At 44.9% G+C, this 22,676-nt stretch overlaps 1 protein-coding gene and 1 non-coding gene across 4 annotated transcripts in view; one reads left to right on the top strand and one right to left on the bottom strand.

Moving 5' to 3' along the window:
* The first annotated feature begins 6,557 nt into the window (after positions 1–6,557).
* The window catches only part of SLC41A2 (solute carrier family 41 member 2), a 116,954-nt gene continuing 100,835 nt past the window's right edge, over positions 6,558–22,676 (top strand). Inside the window, exon 1 of one of the 3 annotated variants that reach the window (XM_066263341.1) lies at positions 6,558–6,709. The gene's annotated coding sequence lies outside the window, so the exon portion shown is untranslated. Of the gene's footprint in view, positions 6,866–22,676 lie in introns of all 3 variants that reach the window. The other 2 variants (XM_066263361.1, XM_066263370.1) reach the window with 2 other exon arrangements.
* On the bottom strand, positions 21,835–21,938 carry LOC136321676 (U6 spliceosomal RNA). The gene has a single exon (XR_010728812.1). It is a non-coding gene; the product is annotated as a U6 spliceosomal RNA (small nuclear RNA).

Here is a 22,676-nt window from a genome sequence, read left to right as displayed (position 1 = left end):
TCCACCCCAGCCTTAAGGAGGGAATTGAAGAAAGATTACATGAAGATGAAAGGAAGGTAGGATGGGATTACAGCATAGTTGAGATTATATGCTCTCTTGCTGGTGGTTATTGAAAAGGTGTATTAATTTAGATGCACAAAAACAATGTACAGGGAATGCTTAAGGAAAAAGTCAACCTTTCACTAGAAAGTTATGTGCCTGGGATGTGATTACTCACCATGACCTGCCCTGTTAGGATCACTCTAAGATTACTTTTCATAGAATCCTTTTATCATCCACACTTCTTTCTGTTTAAACCAGCAAGATCTCCCTGGATCACTTTATGTAAAAGTCACCCCTCTCTATACATGCCTCCCACCATGCCCCTAAACTCTCCAACCCTGTTATGTTTTTTCTTTTTTTTTTTTTTTTACAGAGGCAGAGAGATAGACAGAGAGAAGGATAGATAGGGACAGACAGACAGGAACGGAGAGAGATGAGAAGCATCAATCATCAGTTTTTTGTTGCTTTCTCATATGTGCCATGACCATGGGGTCTACAGCAGACTGAGTAATCCCCTTGCTTAAGCCAGCAACCTTGGGTCCAAGCTGGTGAGCTTTGCTCAAACCAGATGAGCCCGCACTCAAGCTGGCGACCTCGGGGTCTCAAACCTGGGTCCTCTGCATCCCAGTCTGATGCACTATCCACTGTGCCACCGCCTGGTCAGGCCAACCCTGTTATGTTTTCATAAGTAGTTATCACCATATGGGATCTACATCTATCTACATATTCATACTATTAATCTTAAAGTAAAAGGCCAAAGTGAAAGGCAAGGGCATTCATTTATTTGAGATCCAAAGAATAAGTATTCCAGAAGCACCAATTCTGGCAGAAACCCAAGTAGTTGTCTGTCGGTCAAATAAATTTGTAAATATGATAGATATGTCTGCTCGCTTATAGTTTGCATTGGGTGTGGGAGACAGGCTGTTACGCTCACAAGGTCCTTATAGCCTAAGCCTTCGTTTTAAGACTAAGCCTTTCCCACCCTTTTAATACTAAGATCTTTTCAACACGCTTCTAATACTAAGATCTTCTCAAAACTAAGCTTTCCCCCATACCCTTGACTATTGAATGATGTGAGGTGGTGCACTCTTATGAGGAATCTGATTTATGCCTCAGATAAGTGGCTTTGTATCAGAGACTTTCTTATTTGTATATTGGCTTAAAGGATTTAATTTCCACACTATAACATAAGGCAGACCGGCAGCTCTCTCTCTCTCAGATTTTACCATCAACATTACAGAGGAGAGGCAGCTAAGATGGTGGAGTGCTGAAGGAGAAGCCAATCCATGCAGAGTTAGTGCAAAGAGAAAGAGTTAGGGAACAAAGGTGAGTAAGACTGGTGAGATGAAAGCCTTTGATTCCAGGAAAACTCGGATGAGTCAGAGTCTGATTAGGAGGTAAAGGTAAAGAATATTTATACCAAAGGGAAAGGGGAAAATGAATTACCTGAATAGAAAAGGGATTTCTATAGGTGCAGATTGTTGCGTCCACCGGGTACAAGAACAAACGTCGGAGACTTTCAGGAGTTTAGATGTTACTTTATTGGCCAGTTTAACCTGCGCAGGGGCGAACTCCCAAGATGTCCGGAGACACCGTGCTCACGAGGAGCTGCTCACGAGGAGCTGCAAACGGAAGCTGCACCTGGCACTTACAGCCAGGTCCTTATATATCCTAAGTGAGCAAGCATTATACAGAAGCATATGTGGCAGTTTAGCTATTGGCTAGGGAGGTCGCACGCAGCATAGCAACAGGGGCCGGCATAGCAACAGGGGCCGGTTTTAGCTTAGTGGCGAATTTCAAACATAAACTTCTGATAAGGGTCACTGACCTTCTTTGTTCTCAGCCTCACAGGGGCCCTATCAGCACTCCCTGTTCCTTCAATAGTTACACTCTTGGCAGCCCCAGCATATCAGTACTCCCTGAATCTAACACAGATAAACTAACATAGTGACATGAATTTCAAAAAATGCCTTGAATTTCCAGTCCTAGACACAATAAACAGTTCGGAATACAGGGCAGCTTTAGACCAACTACAAAGGTTGATTTGCCCAGTTTTAACATTCTAAAGGTTTGAGTAATGAGATCTGCAAAGCAGTTTCTTTGGGGTGGCAGTGACTCCATGTTAAAGTGGCACTGTTTATATTATTGTTACAAGCTTAAGCTAAAAAGCTGGGGGTCATTTTTTTTTTCACTTTTCTCTCTTTCACATGTAGTCAAAGGTCAAGTCCTTACAGTTCTTTGATCTATTTCTTTTTTTTTTTTTTTTTTCTGAAGCTGGAAACAGGGAGAGACAGTCAGACAGACTCCCGCATGCGCCCGACCGGGATCCACCCGGCACGCCCACCAGGGGCGATGCTCTGCCCACCAGGGGGCGATGCTCTGCCCATCCTGGGCGTCGCCATGTTGCGACCAGAGCCACTCTAGCACCTGGGGCAGAGGCCACAGAGCCATCCCCAGCGCCCGGGCCATCTTTGCTCCAACGGAGCCTTGGCTGCGGGAGGGGAAGAGAGAGACAGAGAGGAAAGCGTGGCGGAGGGGTGGAGAAGCAAATGGGCGCTTCTCCTGTGTGCCCTGGCCGGGAATCGAACCCGGGTCCTCCGCACGCTAGGCCGACGCTCTACCGCTGAGCCAACCGGCCAGGGCCTGATCTATTTCTTTAGTCCAACATCTTTCCCAATCGCTATTGCCTGCAATATATATATATATATTTTGTATTTTTCTGAAGTTGAAAACGGGGAGGTAGTCAGACTGAATCCCTCATGCGCCCGACTGGGATCCACCTGGCATGCCCACCAGGGGGCAATGTTCTGCCCATCTGGGGCGTTGCTCTGTTGCAACCAGGGGCATTCTAGCGCCTGAGGCAGAGGCCATGGAGCCATCCCCAGCACCCAGGCCAACTTTGCTCCAATGGAACCTTGGCTGCGGGAGGGGAAGAGAGAGACAGAGAGGAAGGAGAGGGGGAGGGGTGGAGAAGCAGATGGGCACTTCTCCTGTGTGCCCTGGCCGGGAATCGAACCCAGGACTCCCGCACGCCAGGCCGACGCTCTACCACTGAGCAAACTGGCCAGGGCTGTTGCTTCCTTCTTATTCATTCCCCACTCTACAACCAGAAATGTCTTTTACAAATACACATCTGATAATGTGCAGATGGACTCTCTTCAACTCTTCAGTGGCTACCTTTTGGTCTTTAGGATTAACTCAAAAGTCCTCAGCATGGCCTTCCAGGCTTTTTACTTCTTCTGCAGAACTGTTAATCTCACTCCAGTCACTGTGGGGCCTTTTTCTCCAGGCCTGAATAGGTGGAACCCCTTTCTACCAAAAGCCCTTTAGACCTGCTTTTCAGCCTCTCCGAGTACACTCCCCACCCCACACAGCTCCCTTTGTGGCTGGGGCCTTCCCCTTTCATTTTTGAAGGTTCAGATTAAATGTCACTTCCTATTTCTTTCCCTGTAGAGCAGACAGATGCCTTTGTTACACACTCTTATAATTCCCAGGCTTTTGTCTAACAGTCATCACAACAGTGATTAATACACATCCTCAATTCTAACCTACTTGCTTCGCAGTTTAAGTTGCCAGCAATCAGGCAGAAGGTGAAGTAATAACGTAGTCATTGCCTGCACACATTAGGACCTAATTTTTCAGAAGGTAATATCTCTTCATCTGATTCTCCCTTGAGCTATTTTCAGAGTTGAAATGTAATTAAAATTTGGGTTCCAGCTTGAAGCTTAAAGTACCTTTAAAAAATACACACTATGTTGTAGCACACAGAATGAAGAGCACTCCGTAAGTAGAAGATTGCCCACCACATGCCAACTAATGAAATTTAGGGCAGTTGAAACCATCAGGTCTCTCAGAAAAAAAAATGGTGGTAGAATTTTCTTTTCTTTTTTTTCAAATTATAAGAGGAAGTTTATTTAGAAAGTTATAGGGTGTAAGGCTGGTGGTTGTGGCTGTGGTCATGCAGGTTCTCATTAGATTTGGGCAACAGTAAAGGAACTGTGGAGCCAGAAAATGGTGTGTCATTCCATTTATTAAAGTCTCCTAACAGCAGACCAGCAAACAGGCAGAAAGACCCCTTCCCTCTCTCTCAGCATCCACCAACCTCAGCACTCCCCAGCCAACAGACCTGGTAGAAATCTCAGGGCTCCAAAGCCCCTCAGTGCGTTCTCTCTCTCTCTCTCTCTCTCTCTCTCTCTCCACTCTCCAGCCAAAACAGGCTGGGGGAGAAAACCCCTTCTCCAACCAACAATAGCAAACAATTGCCCCTCACAAGCAGGAAGTGAATCTGAAATTTACAACCTGCCACCCTGAGGGCAAGCATCTGCAGCCTTCCACAGACCACACACAAGGCACTGCCCTGCGCCAATGCAAAATACAAGTAAACAAACTAAACACACTGTTTCACACTTGAACCACATTGATTTGCCCAAAACAAGGGTAGAATAAGTGAGCCAGCTGGGTTGTGTAGGCACAGGAAGCAAGTTCCAGAAACAAAAGTGCCCTTGGAGCTTAGGAGAGGGCAAAGCAAAGGTAAATGGCCTGGGTTGGGTTGGGAGGGAGAACCTGGTGGTAGAATTTTCAAACCCTGGAGAGGGTGGCCTCTGCTATGTACTGTATTTCCCCATGTATAAACTCTCCCATGTATAAGACGCACCTTAATTTTTGGGCTCAAAATTTGAAAAAAACTGTATTACATAAAGTTATTGAACTCAAGTTTTATTCATCATAAAATTCATACAACTCCTCATCACTGTCAAAACTCTCATCCATTAGCTTGTCCTCATCTGTGTCTGATGATGAATCACTGTCTTCATATATTGCCTCGTTCTCAGTTCCATCTATGGCATTTAAATGCCATAAACAATGTATAAGACACACCCAGTTTTTAGACTCCAAATTTTTTGAAAAACAGTGTGTCTTATACATGGGGAAATATGGTATACTTAGTGCGGAATCTTGAGAGATTACATGACCCAGTAGAGGAACATTGATCTGGTTGGAACTTGACTTCTGGCAAAATTTCAAGAGCGGCTAATTATCTTCAAGTGATATGTAATTAAAAACTATAAGGAGAAAACCACTGGAAATACAGTAGAAACATTGTTTTTCCATATTCCTTGCAATTACACTTTTATTCCTCACTGTGCTTAGGCAGTGAGGAACACCTGCCTGGGCCATTTTATTTATTTATTTTCACATGAGTAATTTAGAAAAGCTTAACGCCAGATGGCCAAGACATACGGAAGCACCTTTAACTCTGAAGGTGACAGTCAAAACTTCAGCAGAAAAATAAACTGGATAAATGTACGCCCTGGTGTCTTTTAGCACCTGAGAAGCTGCTACTAAATCACTGGTGTGACTTTAAGTTGGTGGAAGCTCTAATAATTTGAGGAAAAGAATGTCATTAGCTGTGTAATCTTTATTTATTTATTTATTTTTACAGAGACAGAGAGAGAGTCAGAGTGAGGGATAGACAGGGACGGAGAGATGAGAAGCATCAATCATTAGTTTTTCATTGCGACACCTTAGTTGTTCATTGATTGCTTTCTCATATGTGCCTTGACCTCGGGCCTTCAGCAGACCAAGCAACCCCTTGCTTGAGCCAGCGACCTTGGGTCCAAGCTGGTGAATTTTTGCTCAAACCAGATGAGCCCACGCTCAAGCTGGCGACCCCGGGGTCTGGAGCCTGGGTCCTCCCGCATCCCAGTCCAATGCTCTATCCACTGCGCCACCACCTGGTCAGGCAGCTGTGTAATCTTTACAATAACACTCTCTCCCTTAGGATAAAGTACCTAAGAACTGACACCTTTGTTGTGTTCCCTGGAATATCCCGCGGGGAGCGTGGTCCATTACCTGAATCATATACAAAAGGTGCTCAACAAACAGCTGTTAAATAACATAAATTCGTTCTTGGTTTTACATTGCAAACGTTGGTTCGCTTTTACCTACATTTAAAAGCAAGCGTGGGCCAACTTCAAAAGTCTGGCATTCTAGCCACCTCCGCGGCGCGGTGGACTGTGCTTGCACACCTGTCCCCACTGGGAGGGTGCTAGGAGCTGCCCTGAATCTCGTCCTCTTCCAGTCGGACCCCTTCTCTCCGCCCTCGGCTCAAGGCGCGCTGCTCTGCGAAAGGCATCCAGTTACACGTGCCTTGGTTTCAATCCCATTCTGCGAGAAGAAAAAGCGAACCCGGCTAACCCTTGGTTTGAGAACACAGAACATGAGTCATGGACTTGGCGGTTGGGACGGAGGAGCATTCGGTGATGTGGCTGCGCGTGGGTCGGAGGGGATGGAGTGGGCTGCCAAAAAGAGGCCACAGCCCTTCTCTCCCGGAGAGTTCCCGTTCCCTCTCTTCAATCCCGCCCTCCGTCGGCTTCTTTCAAGGTGCGGCCAAGGGTCCGGTAGGGGGCGGAGTTCGCGCCCCAGGTCGCCGCCCAAACGGCCACATCATCAGGCTCGAGCTCACCCCCACCCTCCCCCACCTCGCTCTCCCCGCTCGGAGGGGGCCGCGCCTGCGCCTGCGCTAGGCGGCCGCGCGGGGGCGGGGCGGGTGGCAGGGAGCGAGCGGGCCGCCGGCTCCTGGGCTGTCAGCGCCGGGCCGCGAGGGCGCGAGGAGGCGCGAGCAGGCAGGAGTCGCTGGCCCCGGCGGCCGTCGCGGGGGTCCTAGGTGAATGCCCCATCCATTCCTCGCCCCAGGTGCCTTGGTCGGGTCTGAGGAGGCGGGGTCCCCTCTCCATCTCGGCTGCCGCCGCGCTCCGTGGCAGGTGGTAATGGAGGGGAAGTCCTGGCTTTGGCCGCGGCGCCGGGTTCGGGCGCATCTCAGGTGCCAGAGGGAGGTGGGGCGGGACCCGGGCTCGGGACCTGGGCGGGGTGCGGGGGGAGCTGGGCGCGGCCCGCCGCAGCCGCCGTGCCCCTCCTGGCCGCGGGCATCGCCGGCACCGGAGCCCGGCCCGCCGTGCCCGCGCAGCCTCGGGCGGGAGGGCAGGCTGGCTCTGGGCGCCGTCTGCGGACGCGGGCTGCCGCGGTGGGTCGTCCCGGGCCGGGACCCTGGGTCACACCGCGGTGGTGGCCGAGTGATGGGTGGAAGGGGAGTACGGATGGAGAGGCTGCGAGGCAGGCTCTGGCACACTCCAAATCCACTGCTTCAGGGCTTGGCATTTGTTCTGAGTCACTGTGTTTCTTTCTTTTTTGTTGGTTTTTTTTATATGTGTGAAGTAAATCTCAGTAAAACACGCACACACACATACACAAACCCAAAGTGTTCATTTACAGGTTACATATCCATATGCTAGCTATCATCTTACATGTATAGTACACATATGTAATTGAACAATTTTTTTAATCGTGATATATTTCACATATTATAAAATTCATCCTTTAAAAGTGCGACTTTAAGTATAGTCACAAAGTTCTGCAGTTATCAGCACTATCCAGAACATTTTCATCACTCCAGAATAAAACCCTGTTTCCAGTTAGTAGTCACTCCTACTTCCCCCCCTTACCCCACCCCTTGGCAACAGTAAGTTACTTTCTGTCTGTGTGGATTACCCAATTCTGGAAAATTCATAGATATGAAATCATATAGTATGTGGGTTTTGGGGACTGGCTTCTTTGCCATAGCATAATGTTTTCAAGATTCATCAGAACTTGAGTCTTTTTTATGGATGGATAATATCCCATTGTATTGGTGTACCATAGTATCTCATTTTGCTTATCTATTCACCAGTTGATGGACATTAAGGACGGTCACACTTTTTGACCATTGTGAATAATGTTGCTAAGAACATTTGTGATTTTTTATTTTATTTTATTTTTTGTGACAGAGAGAGAGAGACAGGGACAGACAGGAAGGGAGGGAGATGAGAAACATCAGTTCTTCATTGCGGTTCCTTATTTGTTCATTGATTGCTTTCTCATATGTGCCTTGACGGGGGCGGGGGGTGGGGACGACACACGACTACAGCAGATGGGGTGACCCCTTGCTCAAGTCAGCGACCTTGGGCTCAAGCTGGCAACCTAGGGGTCTCGAACCTGGGTCCTCCACATTCCAGTATGACGCTCTATCCACTGCGCCACCGCCTGGTCAGGCCATTTGTGAATGTTTTTATGTGGGCATACGCTTTCATTTCTCTTGGGTATGCATACATGTTTAACTTTTTTTTTTTTTTCATTTTTCCGAAGCTGGAAACGGGGAGGCAGTCAGACTCCTGCATGCGCCCGACCGGGATCCACCCAGCATGCCCACCAGGGGGGGCGATGCTCTGCCCATCTGGGGTGTTGCTCTGTTGCATCCAGAGCCATTCTAGCGCCTGAGGCAGAGGCCACAGAGCCATCCTCAGCGCCCAGGCAAACTTTGCTCCAATGGAGCCTCGGCTGCAGGAGGGGAAGAGTGAGACAGAGAGGAAGGAGAGGGGGAGGGGTGGAGAAGCAGGTGGGTGCTTCTCCTGTGTGCCCTGGCCTGGAATCGAACCCAAGACTCCCGCACACCAGGCCGACGCTCTACTGCTGAGCCAACGAGCCAGGGCCCATACATGTTTAACTTTTGAGGAACTGCCAACTTTTCCAAAGTAGCATCACCTTCTTACATCCCCACCAAACAGTGTATAAGGATTCCAGTTTCTATACATCCTCACCAACACTTGTTGTCTATTGGCTAATTTTTTAAATTCATTTTAGAGAGGAGAAAGAAAGGGAGAGAGAGAGAGACAGAGAGGGAGAGAGAGAGGAGAGAGAGACAGAGAGAGAAGGTGGAGAGGAGCTGGAAGCATCAACTCCCATATGTGCCTTGACCAGGCAAGCCCAGGGTTTCAAACTGGCGACCTCAGCATTTCCAGGTCGACGCTTTATCCATTGCGCCACCACAGGTCTCTATTGGCTAATTTTTATTATAGCCATCCTAGTGGGTGTGAAATGGTATTGATTTGTATTTCCCTGGTGACTAATCATGTTGAGCATATTTTCCTGTGCTTATGTGTATCTTCTTTGGAGAAATGTTTATTCAGATATTTCCAATGTTTCAGTTGGATTATGTTTGTTTATTTATTTCCTTTTTTGTACATGCACTAGAGAGAGAGAGAGAGAGAGAGAGGAGAAGCATCAACTCGTAGTTATATTGCTTAGAAAGGGTGAAGAAGCATCAACTCATCGTTGTGTCACTTGAGTTGTTCAATGATTGTTTCTCATATACATGCCTTGACCAGGGGGCTCTAGTGAGCCATTAACCCCTTGCGCAAGCCTGCAACCTCAGGGTTTCAAACCTGGGACCTCAGCATCCCAGGTCGAAGTTCTATTTACTGTGCCATCACCGTTAGGCTATTTTGTTGTTGAATTATACTGTTCATTTATGGAAAAAAATTTTTTTGGCTTGACCAGACTGTGGATAGAGTGTCAGCCTGGGATACCAAGGACCCAGGTTAAAAACCCTGAGATCACTGGCTTGAGTGTAGGCTCACCATCTTGAGTGTGGGATCATAGACATGGCCCCATGGTCTGTGGCTTGAGCCCAAAGGTCACTGGCTTGAAGCCTAAGGTCACTGGCTTGAGTAAGGGTAACAGGCTTGGCTGGAGCCCCCTCCCCCCCGTCAAGGCATATATAAGAAGCAGTCAATGAACAACTAAGGTGCCCCAACTATGAGTTGATGCTTCTCATCTCTCTCCCTTCCTGTCTGTCTATCCCTCTCTTTCTCAATCTCTCGCTAAAAGACCCCCCCAAAAACAAACAAAAAACTTGTTTTTGGTTATGGGTCTAGCACTGACTAATAAAGACAATCAACCCAATATTAAGCAACATACTGCTTCTACTGGGGAAAGTTAAATAAGTGCCACTGAAGTCTTTCAGAATACACAATCAATTCTTGGGCATCTTACTGCCCCTTTTCCTTTTCTGGCATTTTGAAAAAAGCTACAAAAGTTGTGTTCATGACTAGAGTCAAGAGAGACCACACATATTTAGCATTTTTATATATTCTATGAAAATAGTCTCAGTTATCACTTTAATTACAAATTATTTTGGTGGCTAGCTAAACAAACTAATAAAAGTTGACAGACACCTATTATTCAATTAAAATTTCACATGCTTCTCAGGCAAGGTGGAAGATCCTATTTTTCTAAGTTTGTGTAGTCTTTATTTTAATTATATTTATATATGGGTATATATATATATATTTTTTTGTATTTTTCTGAAGTTGGAAATGGGGAGGCAGTCAGACAGACTCCTGCATGCGCCTGACTGAGATCCACCTGGCATGCCCACCAGGGGGTGATGCTCTGCCCATCTGGGGCATTGCTCTGTTGCGACCAGAGCCATTCTAGTGCCTGAGGCAGAGGCCATGGAGCCATCCTCAGCGCCCGGGCCAACTTTGCTCCAATGGAGCCTTGGCTGCAGGAGGGGAAGAGAGAGACAGGGAGGAAGGAGAGAGGGAGGGGTGGAGAAGCAGATGGGCGCTTCTCCTGTGTGCCTTGGCCAGATATCAAACCCAGGACTCCTGCACGCCAGGCCGATGCTCTACCACTGAGCCAACTGGCCAGGGCCTCAAATAAATATATTTTTTTAATTTTATTTATTCATTTTAGACAGGAGAGAGAAAGGGAGAGAGAGAGAGAGAGGGAGAGAGAGAGAGGAGAGAGAGACAGAGAAGGTGGGGAGGAGCTGGAAGCATCAACTCCCATATGTGCCTTGACCAGGCAAGCCCAGGGTTTCGAACTGGCGACCTCAGCATTTCCAGGTCGACGCTTTATCCACTGCGCCACCACAGGTCAGGCTCAAATAAATATTTTTGATGGCGCTGAAGTTAAGATTCACATACAGATGAATGAATGCTGCTATGCTTATTTTTGGTTAATTTATGAGTGCAGCCCTGGCAGGTTAGCTCAGTTGGTTAGAGTGTCGTCCCAGAATGCCAGGGTTGTGGATTCGAACCCTAGGGCACATACAGAAAGCAACCAAGGAATGTACAACTAAGTGGAACAACAAATAAATGCTTCTCTCTCCCTACCTCCCTCTCCCTTTGCCTCCCTCTCTTTGTCTCTTAGAAATCAACCAATAAAAAAATTTTTCAGAGTGTACACAAATTCAGAATTAGCTTCAGGTCTTTCATAGCAAAAAAACAGTGAAAAAGACATGACACTTGGAATGATTGAGAATTCAAGCCTAGCCTGACCTGTGGTGGCGCAGTAGAGAGAGCACCGACCTGGATTGCTGTGGTCGCTGGTTTAAAACCCTGAACTTGCCCATTCAAGGCACATACCACAAGCAACCAATGAACAGCTAGAGTGAAGCAACTACTTCGTTCTCCCCTGCCATAAAATCAATAAACAAAATCTGAAAAAAAAAAATTCAAGCCCATTTTTCTATTACTCTAATATGACTGTTCAAAAGTATACTACCACCTGACCAGGCGGTGGCACAGTGGATAGAGCGTCAGACTGGGATGCAGAGGACCCAGGTTCGAGACCCCGAGGTCACCAGCTTGAACCCAAGGTTGCTGGCTTGAGCAAGGGGTCACTCGGTCTGCAGAAGGGCCACAGTCAAGGCACATATAAGAAAGCAATCAATGAACAACTAAGGTTCCGCCACAAAGAATTGATGCTCCTCATCTCTCTCCCTTCCTGACTGCCTGTCTCTGTTTCTGTCATAGACACACAGACACACACACAATATATACATACTAGAAAGCCCGGCGGTCATACGAAATGACCGCTGTTCTAGATATTATAAATTGTAATTAAAATGATTTGTGCAAAGATGTCTGCTAATTCAAACTGAATTACCCAGGGCAGGCGGCGAGGACGCCCCTTTGCTTAGTGCCCCATGGGGTTTCCCCCTTCTACTTGCTTAATTGCTTAAAGTAGAGTGCAATGAAGGAAACCACTGGCGGTACATTTCTTAAGAGCCACCGCTAGCTCAATAAATAAAGGTGATTTAAATATGTTTTAATCCTTTTTGCGTTTCGGTCAGCATTACTCTGTCGTTTTGCATTTCTCTCCTGCCTTTGTTCAAGGGACTCATTTTGTTGAGACAGGCTTTTTTGTCTTGCATCTGAGGCAAGCCTTGTTTCTCTATGCTCATCAGTCCCATTTTGCCGAGAAAGATGCATTTGCTCTGCGACTGAAGCAAGCCTTGTCTTTCTCTGCTCAGTGGTTTCTTTTTGTCGAGAAAGCCATTTTTGTGCAGCTTTAGCTCCTTTTCTCTCCTCTTCAGTGCTGTGTTTTCTAGGAGGCATTCTTAAAAGAAATTACATTAAGACGTAGTTTTTATGTAAAACAGATGATTGCCAATGCAAACAAATGTTCACCTTCCCCCTGACACGCTCAATTTGCGTTCAGCCGTGGCAACTTCACCCCATTGGCTAGTACAGTTATGCAAGCAACCAATAAGCTATTGGCGACAGACACTTAAGCCTCATATAATAAAGATATATATATATATATATATATATATATATATATATATATATATATGGCCAAATTTCAGAGACATTATATGTAGACAAAAATTTCCAAGTGGAAATAATGGATAAGCAATTTATTGAAAGAGTGTGAAGAGCAGTCCAATCTTCTGCTTCAACTACCAAATTATAACACAATGGAAACATTTAACCCATTTATGCCTGATTGACTCCATTAGTAGGATGAGGCTAGTAATTTCAATTTATGTATAACCTGAGTGTATGATTTTTTTGTTTTGTTTTAGCAAATGGAATGATTATCAGTCATTGAAAATATAACCTGTTCAACCTAATTTGTTACCGACTTACCCGATGGTTGTATAAATATCCGGTTGCTACAAGTGTTTTCTCCGGTTGTGCTTCCCTGCCTCCTGGAGAGGTCTGTGGGAACGGCTTTGGGGGCACAATCCCCAGAAAATGCTGGTCAGAGTGGGCCTACCTCCTTTATGGGAGACTTCTAAACACTCCTCATCTTTCCCCTGAAATTATTGCAGAGTTCTGTAGCTTTTAAATAAAATAAAAAATCTGTCTCAATCTGTCTATAGTAGGATTCAAAGGCTAAGACTGTCAGCCAGGTAGCTAATCTAATGTGAATGGATTTAATCAGATTGCTCTTCCCATGATCAGTTGCACTAAGGAAATGAGTTTTGACATGAGGGGGGTTAGGAGAGGTAAGTAGTATGGGGTCATGGAACATTTGGGAGGTTTGGGCAAACTGCTCTATGTCTAAAAGTGTGGGTGTTGAAAATGGGGATCTTTGGACATAATAAGGGGTCTGGAAGGTAAGAAAAGCACAAGTGAGAAACAGGTTAGAAGGGAAGGTTGTAGGATATAAAGGTAGATTCAGCTTTTTCAGACAACTTTGCCCAAGAAAAACTCTAAATAGGGAAAGTAGAACAAACCTTGTCCTTATCCCATTTCTCTTCCCATTTTATTTGCTCAACTTGCTCCTCCCTGCCTGCTGTTCTAGGACCCAGCATCAGACTGGGGTTACTGTTGTTCAGCTTTTCAGTGTGCTAAGTATATCCCTTCTCCAGATTCTGGTCAAACTGAGATAAAATCCAAGAAGCCAGATAAGGATTAGAGTACTAAAGTATAATTTCATAGTCATTTATGATAAAGCTGTACTGGAGAATTTAGCTTAGACTTGTGTTTACTCTATTCCTTCTTAATTGACCTACCCCCATAAAACTGTAGCACTTAAAACTGCAGGTCTCTCCTGCAGAGAACGAAAGGCCTGTCTCCAGGGAGTTTATCTCTTGGGAGTTGAAATAGAAAGGAAAACTTTCTCACCTTGAAGACCTGAAAAACAAGAGAGCCAATGAATGCTCAGGGGTGGGGCTTATCTGGAATACTGACCTTTATCCCTATTTTAGCCACTAGATAAATCTTTTTCCTTTAGGAGGAACCACTGGTGGGGTGGAAAGAGAGAAGAGTGTTCCTATGGTCCTGAGTTCTGATGTCATTGCACAGAGGAAAATAAGCAGCTACTTTCTCATTAGTTAAGTGTTTTGTGGGTAATATTGTATTGTAGGCTGGCTTAGGAACTTAATCACCATTTATAAAATTGGAACCAAGAACATGTTTTCCTTGAAAATAACTAAATGGCCTGACCAGGCGGTGGCGCAGTGGATAGAGTGTCGAACTGGAATGCGGAGGACCCAGGTTCGAGACCCCGAGGTCACCAGCTTGAGCGTGGGCTCATCTGGTTTGAGCAAAAAGCTCACCAGCTTGGACCCAAGGTCGCTGGCTCAAGCAAGGGGTCACTCAGTCTGCTGAAGGCCCGTGGTCAAGGCACATATGAGAAAGCAATCAATCGAGAAACTGATAATTGATGCTTCTCATTGCTCTCCGTTCTTGTCTGTCCCTATCTATCCCTCTCTCTGACTCTCTCTCTCTCTCTGTCCCTGTAAAAAAAAAAGTAGAAAAGAACTAAATGGCTTTTAAATGGGTGATCATTTCATTGTGGTTAAAGATATAGATTATGCATTTCCTTGTTTTACTCCTCCCATATCTATTGAGTGTCTGATATACAGTAGGCACTAGGCTAGGCCGTCGGAATTCATCAGTGCACAAACTACTTGCTCTTGTGAAATTTACAGCCTAGAGAGACAACAAATACAAGTACCATTACAGTAAAGCATAGTAAATGCTAGAAAGCATGGAGTGCTTTGGGACCACAGAGGAGGGAGGACTAATCTAAGAGGGTCAGGGAAGTGGTGTGTAGGAGCTAAGATCATAAAGTAGAATATGAAATAGTCAGGTAAAAGGGAACAGTGAGGATGAGCCATAGTGATTCAGATGGAAAGAACATGAGGAAAGGCTAAGAAGTGTGAGAGTGTCATATACTAAAGTATTTTCAAACTGCAGGCATTTAGGCACCTACCAGTAGATTGTAAATTCAGTTTAGTGGGTTGTGACCTGTATGTTTATTTTCTTTCACTTTTTTTGTTTGTGTGACCTATGTGTTTTAAAAAAGAAATAAAATAGAAAAGAGTGTCACACAGAGATACTTATTAGATTGTGGTATATAGTTAGAAAACCCCTACAACAGAGCAAACAGGTCCAGTGTGACCACAGCCAAAGGTCGTGAGTAGGTGAGGATGATTATGCAGGATTTATTCAATAGTTAACCTTATTAAAGACTTCGGATTTATCTTAGAGTAGATGACAAGATACTGAAAAATTTTAATCAGGGCCTTATTAGATTTATATATATATATATATATATATATATATATATATATTTTTTTTTTTTTTTTTTTTTTTTTGTATTTTTCTGAAGCTGGAAACGGGGAGAGACAGTCAGACAGACTCCCGCATGCGCCCGACCGGGATCCACCCGGCACGCCCACCAGGGGTGACACTCTGCCCACCAGGGGGCGATGCTCTGCCCCTCCGGTGCGTCGCTCTGCTGAGACCAGAGCCACTCTAGGGCCTGGGGCAGAGGCCAAGGAGCCATCCCCAGCGCCCGGGCCATCTTTGCTCCAATGGAGCCTTGGCTGCGGGAGGGGAAGAGAGAGACAGAGAGGAAGGAGGGGGTGGGGGTGGAGAAGCAAATGGGCGCTTCTCCTATGTGCCCTGGCCGGGAATCGAACCCGGGTCCCCCGCACGCCAGGCCGACGCTCTACCGCTGAGCCAACCAGCCAGGGCCAGATTTATATTTTCTACAGATCCCTTTGACTAGTATTTAAAATGTAAACTTTAAATTTCTTGGCCCATTGTTACAGGTATTCCAAAATTGGTTTCAATCTTGTTTTTTCCTCCTCCAATCTCTTTTTCCAAAGAATCATTCCACTATGTTTTGTGCTGGACCCTTGCATTTCATAAAGATTTCTTGTTTGCCTAAGTGCCTTTGTGCCGAAGCTGAAAGATCTATGAGAGCAGACCTTGCCTCCCTCTCATTCATGTTGAGTCTCTGGCATTTAGGGAGGTGTCTGGTACCCAGTAAAGACTAAGCAAATCTTTGTTGATAGAGTGTAAATACCCCTAATGTAAGACCTGTTACATAGTAGCAGAAGCAATCTTTTTTTTTTTTTAATTTTTTATTTTATTTATTCATTTTAGAGAGGAGACAGAGAGGGACAGAGAGAGACAGAGAGAGAGGAGCTGGAAGCATCAACTCCCATATGTGTCTTGACCAGGCAAGCCCAGGGTTTCAAACCAGCGACCTCAGCATTTCCAGGTCGATGCTTTATCCACTGTGCTACCACAGGTCAGGCAGCAGAAGCGATCTTGATGTTGCTTTTGAAAAAAGTTTTTATTAGAAAATCTTAAATTTTTTTTTTTTTTTTGTATTTTTCTGAAGTTGGAAAAATTTTTTTTTTGTATTTTTCTGAGTCTGTGGAGGCAGTCACACAGACTCCCGCATGCGCCCGACCAGGATCCACCCAGCATGCCCACCAGGGGGCGATGCTCTGCCCATCTGGGGCATTGCTCTGTTGCAACCAGGGCCATTCTAGTGCCTGAGGCAGAGGCCATGGAGCCATCCTCAGCGCCTGGGCAAACTTTGCTCCAGTGGAGCCTTGGCTGCGGGAGGGGAAGAGAGAGACAGAGAGGAAGGAGAGGGGGAGGGGTGGAGAAGCAGATGGGCACTTCTCCTGTGTGCCCTGGCCAGGAATCGAACCCAGGACTCTTGCATGCCAGGCTGACGCTCTACCACTGAGCCAACCGGCCAGGGCCCTTAAAATTTTTTTTAATTGACTTTAAAGAAGGGGAGGGAGGAAGAGAGAGAGAAACATCAATTTGTTATTTTTCTTATTTATGAATTCATTGGTTGATTTTTGTATGTGCCCTGACAGGCAGTCAAACCCACAACCTTGGTGCACTGGGATGACTCTCTAACCAGCTGAACTACCTGGCCAGGGATAGAAATTAGTATTTTTTTTTTTAGTTGAAATCATGTGATACAACCACATTCAATTATTTAAAGGATAATTTAATAAAAAGTACTCTTATATTAAAACAGTGTAGAGATAAGAACATCAAACTTTCTGATGTTGGGGTTTCTCCTCCCCAGGAGTACAGAGCAATAAGAAATTGGTCATAGGAAGATGCCTGACCAGGCAGTGGCACAATAGATAGATCGTAGGACTGGGACACAGAGGACCCAGGTTCGAAACCCCGAGGTCATCAGCTTGAGCGCGGGCTCATCTGGTTTGAGCAAGGCTCACCAGCTTGAGCCCAAGGTTGCTGGCTCGAGCAAGGGGTCACTTGATCTACTGTAGCCTCCCAGTCAAGGCACATATGAAAAAGCAATCAATGAACAACTAAGGTGCCACAACGAAGAACTGATGCTTCTCATCTCCCTCTGTACCTGTCTGTCTGTCCCTATCTGCCCCTCTCTCTGACTCTGTCTCCGTCACCAAAAAAGAAAAAGAAAAAAAAAAAAGAAGAAATTGGTCATAGGAAGAGATAGCCCAGCTGTCATTTATATTTATTTGGAACAAAAAGGCATTCTCTGAGCACTCCCCAAAAAGTAGTTTTATAAAGATGTCTGGGGACAAAGGAAATTAGATTTAAATGTATCACTCATATGAAGTTACTGGAGAGGCAACAGAAAATAGATTTTGATTTTTACAAGAAGTAAAACTAACCTGACTAGGCGGTGGCGCAGTGGATAGAGTGTCAGACTGGGACGCAGAGGACCCAGGTTCAGAACCCCGAGGTTGCCGGCTTGAGCGCGGGCTCACCAGCCTGCGTGTGGGGTTGCTGGCTTGAGCATGGAATCATAGACATGACCCCATGGCCACTGGCTTGAGCCCAGAGGTTGCTGGCTGGCTTGAAGCCGAAGGTCGCTGGCTTGAGCAAGGGGTCACTCGCTCTGTTGTAGCCCCCCCCCCCCCCCCCGTCAAGGCATATATGAGAAAGTAATCAATGACCAACTAAAGAAGCCACAATAAAGAATTGATGCTTCTTATCTCTCTCCCTTCCTGTCTGTCCCTATCTCTCTCTGTCTCTGTCACACACACACAAAAAAGTAAAACTAAAACATTTGTACATCCTCAAGATCTTACAATGTTGTAATGTAACCTGTGAGTTCCATTAAGACACCAACTCCAGATGAATTTTTGAGGAGTTATTAATTAGCTAGCTAGCTACACACAGCACAATCCCAAATCAGGTAGGGCTTCATACAGTTCTGAGCCTGCTTTTATACAAAATCAAGTACAGGCACTGTACTGGTTGGGGTGGATAAGTAGGGGCATGTGATCCCTTTGTCCAGAGGTATAAGTCTCCCTGAAGACTTTAGGATGAGAAGGTAAGTCAGAGTGTAGGAATTCTTAATTAAGGTACATAAACATTGTTTTCTAAAGGCTTTTAAGAAAAGAGAGGTGGAGGGATTCTCAGATAAGTTCTATCTTCACTGCTCTGTAAATTATAACTTATTTGACCTAGTTGCCTTTGTAAGCCAGGAAGCTCCTGCATTCTTCTCTTTCCTTTCTCCACAGAAAGGAGGGGGCAAGAGGCCTGATTTTTCCTCATTATTTTTTAAATTTATTTATTCATTAGAGAGAGAGAAAGAGGGAAAGAGAGAGAGAGAAGGAGGGGAGGAGCAGGAAGCATTAACTCCCATATGTGCCTTGACCAGGCAAGCCCAGGATTTTGAACCAGTGACCTCAGCATTACAAGGTCGATGCTTTATCCACTGCACCACCACAGGTCCGGCTGATTTTTCCTCTTTAAAATGGTGTTGCTGCCCTGGCCGGTTGGCTCAGCGGTAGAGCGTCGGCCTAGCGTGCGGAAGACCCGGGTTCAATTCCCGGCCAGGGCACACAGGAGAGGCGCCCATTTGCTTCTCCACCCCTCCGCCGCGCTTTCCTCTCTGTCTCTCTCTTCCCCTCCCGCAGCCGAGGCTCCATTGGAGCAAAGATGGCCTGGGCGGGCGCTGGGGATGGCTCTGTGGCCTCTGCCTCAGGCGCTAGAGTGGCTCTGGTCGCAACATGGCGACGCCCAGGATGGGCAGAGCATCGCCCCCTGGTGGGCAGAGCATCGCCCCTGGTGGGCGTGCCGGGTGAATCCCGGTCAGGCGCATGCGGGGAGTCTGTCTGACTGTCTCTCCCTGTTTCCAGCTTCAGAAAAATGAAAAAATAAAATAAAATAAAATAAAAAAATGGTGTTGCTGCCTGACCAGGCAGTGGCGCAGTGGATAGAGCATCGGACTGGGATGCCGAGGACCCAGGTTTGAGACCCCTGAGTCGCCAGCTTGAGCACGGGCTCATCTGGTTTAAGCAAAAGCTCACCAACTTGGACCCAAGGTCACTGGCTTGAGCAAGGGGTTACTCGGTCTGCTGAAAGTCTGCTTATTATTTAATGTGCTTAAAATATAATATCATATATCTTACCTTTTACTGTGTACTGAGACATGGAAAAGATTGTAGCAGTTTGATTCTGAGACCTCTCTATAGTAATGGAAGCTATCACTTTATTTAGTAAATTTGTCCATTGTAGAACTTAAGAGACAGTTGAAGGCTTTTCATAGGCACTAATTATATAAAATATGCAAAGATAAGAAAAATATAACCAATATTGAGCACAGAAAATAGCTCTTTACGGCCTGACCAGGCGGAGGCGCAGTGGATAGAGCGTCGGACTGGGATGCCGAGGACCCAGGTTCGAGACTCCAAGGTTGTCAGCTTGAGCGCGGGCTCATCTGGTTTGAGCCAAAGCTCACCAGCTTGGACCCAAGGTCGCTGGCTTGAGCAAGAAGTTACTCGATCTGCTGAAGGCCCGCGGTCAAGGCACATATGAGAGAGCAATCAATGAGCAACTAAGGTGTTGCAATGCACAATGAAAAACTGATGATTGATGCTTCTCATCTCTCCGTTCCTGTCTGTCTGTCCCCTGTCTATCCCTCTCTCTGACTCTCTGTCTCTGTAAAAATAAGAAAAAAAAAATGGTGTTGCTAATGCTAAATTTTACAATTCCTTGGCACCTTATCACACAAATAAGAATTTAATGATGTCAGTTTGTTGCCAGAGAATGATTATACTGTCATAGTACTGTGACTTCACAGAATTAGATTGTGAAACCCATCTGTGAAGGAAAAATTCTTTCAGGGTATGGTTTTGATAAGTGGCAAGAGACATTATGAAAAATGCATGAAAGAGTGATTTCAATTTCAGAATCAATTTCTTTTTAATGTATATTTGAGATGTGGAAACTGCTAATTAGTTATGTAAATAAGGTTTCATGAACCTTAAACATAAATGGAAAGACTCTAGTTCTTTGAGGAAGCGTTTTTTTTAGTTTGAGAGTGGCTTTTTTGGATAAGCTATTCATATTTCTGGTAAGTCAAGAATAAACAATATAGGAAAGCAGTAGGGTCAAAGGAGCATATAGTGGGGGAAATATTATGTCTCTTTCATCAATAGCCAGTGTATTCTCCTGAGACTTAACGCAGACTATAAAGAGAGCAAAATTAGTAGGTAACCCTTGAGTCCAAATCCTGGCCTGCTATTTTCTTCATTCTATCTGCCACTTTCTTTTCTCTTTTAGATAACAAACAATTAATAAAGAATTTTTTATAGTAACTTTCTAATTCTCTTTAAGAAGAAAAAAGAAAGCTCTTGTAGTTTAGGGTTTCTAGATTATAGGTTCTCAAAATAACCCCAGGCAAGCTCATGGATTCCACCTTTCTAATGCATAACCCCTGATTAGGTAGACTCAGCTGTCCCAGAATAAAGTTTATGGTATGATTTAAGGTAGTATGTTTTATTGTCTGATTGTAAAGATGTTATTTGGATATCATTTTAAAATGAAAAGCTATATCAGATATGATCTTTAAATTTAACAACAGCATCAGAGTTACTTCCTATTCCAGTTTTCATTTCCCTTTTAAAACGTGGTTTCCTGAAGACTTGTGTTGTTCCATATCTATAGGTACTGTTTAGTGCAGGGGTCTCAAACTCGCGGCCCGCGGGCCGCATGCGGCCCGCCGAACAATTTTGTGTGGCCCGCAGACTAATCCACGAAGTTCAAAATATTTTGGATAAAATTAAGTAAACCTAGGGGCCTACTTGTATTTTTCATTTCTCTAGCATCCTAGCTAGATATTAGCTTAGTTAACAGCAGTTGTGATGCGAACTACAGTTTCTGGTCGTTTTGTGACACTGAGTAAACTGCATGTACGATTGTGCTTGTTGTACTGATTTTTTTTTGTTTTCAACTGCAGTGAGAAAAGTGTTGCGTAACAGTTGCCTTTTGTAGACCTAGTGCGGCCCGCCGAACGGCTGTGATCTTGCTCTGCGGCCCACATGCTGAGTTGAGTTTGAGACCCCTGGTTTAGTGTGTATATACTAGTCAGTATATATAGGCACAATACTTTACAACATGCTGACAAGTTTAATTATAAGTAGGATGGGTAAGTTGTATAAAATGTAAACATTAACTTCAGTTGATTTTTTTTTTATTTTTACAGAGACAGAGAGAGAGAGAGTCAGAGAGAGGGATAGACAGGGACAGACAGACAGGAACGGAGAGATGAGAAGCATCAATCATTAGTTTTTTGTTGCGTATTGTGACACCTTAGTTGTTCATTGATTGCTTTCTCATATGTGCCTTGACCGTGGGGCTGCAGCAGACTTAGTAACCCCCTTTGCTCGAGCTAGAGACCTTGTGTCCAAGCTGGTGAGCTTTGCTCAAATCAGATGAGCCTGTGCTCAAGCTGGTGACCTCGGGGTCTCGAACCTGGGTCCTCCACATCCCAGTCCAATGCTCTATCCACTGCGCCACCGCCTGGTCAGGCCAGTTAATTTTTTTAAATGACAAAAGTGCTTTATTCATTAAGAAGGAACATTTTCATCAAAGGTTAGTAAAGGATGTGTTTGCTGATTTACAGAAAGATAAAAATATGGAATGCATCACACATTTGTGTGCCATCCTTACGCAGGGGCCAAGCTAGTCTAGTCTGTATCATTCTAATTTTAGTATATGTGCAGCTGAAGCCAATATTCAATTGACTTTTTTAGAGGAAATTGGAGCATAAACAGTTGATTTGAAAATTATAAGCTGGGGGGATTCAATACAGCAATGTATAACATTTTTGTGATTGTGTGGTATAGTATATTTCTTTTTTTTTCTTTTAATTTTTTTTTAGGACATTGTTGTCAAATAAGTTTGTTAAATATAATTTTTATGTTTGCTCACTGATAGTTTGCATTGGGGGCTGGGAAGCGCCAGGTATATGTGATCTGTGAAATTGCAAATTACCTTCCTGCTTGAGAAGAGCCATTGATTTGCTAATGCTTGCTGGAGGGAAAGTTTTCACTCCAGAAAGTTTTGAAAAGAGCAGAGAAGGAGAAGGAGAAAAGAAACCATGTTGGCAGAGGGAGAGCAGAGAGAATGCAGAGTGTATTTCTTAGTAAGGAGAGGAAAAAATAGAAAGATTTGGAACATTTTATAAATACTGTTTGTGTAATAATGATGATAATAATTAGCTAATATTTTTTGAAGGCTCAATCCACTGTTCTGAGCACTTTACATGTATTAAGTAATTTCAGTCTCACAGTAACTCCATGAAGGAAGTATTTTTTTTCATGAGGAAACTGAGGTATAGAGGTATAGATTCCACGGCTGGTGAAAATCAGAATTTAAGCCAAAGCAGTTTGACTTGGGAGTCCAGGCTCTTTACTATCAATATCATTAGTGTGCTGACACTTCCTGACATTTAATTCTTTGGAAGCAAAT

This window comes from Saccopteryx bilineata, chromosome 1 (genome assembly GCF_036850765.1).
Source record: "Saccopteryx bilineata isolate mSacBil1 chromosome 1, mSacBil1_pri_phased_curated, whole genome shotgun sequence".
Lineage (NCBI taxonomy): Eukaryota > Metazoa > Chordata > Mammalia > Chiroptera > Emballonuridae > Saccopteryx > Saccopteryx bilineata.
This window is presented reverse-complemented; position numbering and strand designations above follow the sequence as displayed.